A 2,613-nucleotide genomic window follows, 5' to 3' on the forward strand; every position below is an offset into this window, starting at 1 on the left:
AAGGAGACTGGAGCACTGCAGAAGGCCATCGAGCTAGTTTCAATTTTTATTGCACTCGCAAACTCTGTTTGCCCCTTCCTTGATCCAATCCTTCGTTCTTGCTGCTCCACATCGCATCCACCTGCCGACGCGGCACCCCCAACCCATGAACCTTCACCTGCTTGTTGACCTTCTCACAAAGTCCACCTCGACCTTCCTGGGATCTGGCTCGTAGGGTGCGCGGAATCTTGTCCTGGCCAGCTGCTGCTGGATCCACTATTGGTCATGGGTGTACATATGTACACCCAAAATTTACTGCAAAAGAATTCCTACATATAGTTATATGACCGAAATACTAACAGTACTACTTTGAGAGATTACGCAGCAGCTCTCCTGCTGGCAAACAGGCCAATAGTAGCCCATCGGCAGCAGTGGCACAACCCACTAACTAGCAGCCCAAGAGCAGCAACGTTACCTCTCCGCTCAAAAAACAAAAAGCTACGTTACCTCTGCCCTCACGCACGACTGCACGAGAGATGCTCGGCAGCTCAACTCAAACCACCCCTAAAAAAAGCTCAGCTCAGTCCAAATGCCCCTTGAAAAAAGAAACTCATTCAAATTCACCAAATACACTGTTGATTTAAAAACAACAAATGAAGTATCTTTGGATTGATTTCATTAGTAAAAAATAAACAAATGATTTATCTTTATATTTAGAGATATAGCTCTTTGTAATTTTCTTCGACTTTTGAGATATTATTGTTATTGTGCACAATTTGTATTGCCGTGGGCTAATGGACTTCTGTATTAGGGTGATTTTTTTTTTTGAACACCCAAAGTTGAATTCCTGGATCCGCCACTGCACCGGCCTGAAGATGCAAGAGGTAGCCTTTCTTACTAATGCTACTGCTACGTTTTCTGCCAATGCTAGTTTGGTTTTTCTCCTAATGAAGTTGACGCCTTGATTTTGATGGACAAGAGGGAGATACAGAGCATGTGTAGTATACTAGTATATGGACTGCTCGCACGCGCTGCCACGGACTGCTCCGCCCAGCACCCCGACACCCCGCGTGTCGCCTGCGTGCCACACCGTCGCCACCTCTCCCACACGTTGATGAAGAGGTAAGCCGTTGTCTGTACTCCAGCTTCATAGTGACACACAAGGAGCAGCAGCTACTGCTAGTGAGTCCCGCTTCCTTCTCTCTGTATCTTGTGCCAAACCAAAAGGTGCACAAGACATGTTTGATGAAATGGCTAGCTGAAGATAGAACTGTTGTTAAATCATGTTTCCCTTTGGTTTAATTTTTCTTTGTTAATGTTCTATTATTTGCCCAATTATTTACTGCGCAAAATACCTCCATCCCAAGCACTTTTATCGTGGAGTGGAGAAAAGTTATAATTTTTCTATAAGCACTTTATAATTGGCTAGAAAATAGGAAAAGAAAAAGAGAAAAAACAAGATGTAGCAGTGCATTGAAACACAACGTCTACTAGTGCTTCTCTTTTGATTGAGATATTCCCAACATTTCTTTGCCCAGGATGTGTTTGCGTTCATATATGTAAGGAAACTGTTGTAGCTAAGTGTTCACTTTGATTTTCCTTTGCTTCACGCTGTGACGTACATAGTCTGATGTGCTTATATATTTTTCCTGAACTTATAAGTAGATGGTCCGCTGTATTCATGATCTCCTAGTGCTTGTTGCTAGGTCTGTCTCTCTTTCCGCCCCTGCTCACCGTCCTGTGCGGCAATGGACGCGACTACTTGAGGGAACGAAGCCCGTCCTCCCAGCACCGGTAGTCTCCCTGCACCCTGCAAAAAATTAAATAAATCGTAAGTTCAGAATCAAGAAACCATGAAGTTCAAAGACAACAAAGGTAATGCCCGATGTTGTTCGCCAACGATCTTCAGTTTCTTTAGCAGCTCGTACGCATTTTGTCAAAGCTAGTATGTTCGGAACCGTAAGTTGACAGCTGACCGGCAGGTACAACAATGTTGATGGCGATTGAAGAAGGATCCCGGAAATATTATTATTGGGACCGTAGGCCAAGTTTTATGCATGGTGTGAGAGGATTCCAGGAATTGTTCTGAAGCGGTCGATGGCTTTCGAGAGATGCGATCATATCTCACAAGTTTCCAAGGGGTTCAACATCATTTATATACGAAGGAAATGTCAAAGGTTCAGATGGCAACACACTTAAAAATACTGGTGAAAAATCTGAACATGTATAGTGCAATCATGGGAAAAAGCTTGAATTTTTATCGCTTGACCTGTGCTGATCTCTCCTATAGTTTTTGTTATGCGTTCTTCATTGAGTGGTACAACTGAACATATCCATGGGAGATCCATGCTATGGTACAGATTTGTGAAATTACTTTGTACTCATTAGTATTATTTCATTGTGGGTAATGGGCGCATGACTTCATGTGTTCACTATTTATTTTTTCGCTTGATTTGTAGCCAAATTATTTATTAATATTGTGATTCGAGTGCCTTGTGCATGGTTGTCATTTGTAGCACACAAAGGTGCTTGTGTTAATACGTATGAGAGGAACATTCTGCTAGTGATGAAACAAAGGATCGAATGCTAAAATAATTTGTTTTCCGTGTTTCTAAAAAATTCAAGAAGTTCAAA

General features: G+C 42.4%; 1 long non-coding RNA gene across 1 annotated transcript; it reads left to right on the plus strand.

Moving 5' to 3' along the window:
• The first annotated feature begins 970 nt into the window (after positions 1-970).
• LOC119315890 lies at positions 971-2,363 on the plus strand. The gene is made up of 3 exons (XR_005152807.1): positions 971-1,101; positions 1,686-1,854; positions 1,962-2,363. It is a non-coding gene; the product is annotated as an uncharacterized LOC119315890 (long non-coding RNA).
• Positions 2,364-2,613: the final 250 nt, after the last annotated feature.

The sequence above is a fragment of the Triticum dicoccoides genome, chromosome 6A, assembly GCF_002162155.2.
Source record: "Triticum dicoccoides isolate Atlit2015 ecotype Zavitan chromosome 6A, WEW_v2.0, whole genome shotgun sequence".
NCBI classification, from domain to species: Eukaryota; Viridiplantae; Streptophyta; class Magnoliopsida; order Poales; family Poaceae; genus Triticum; species Triticum dicoccoides.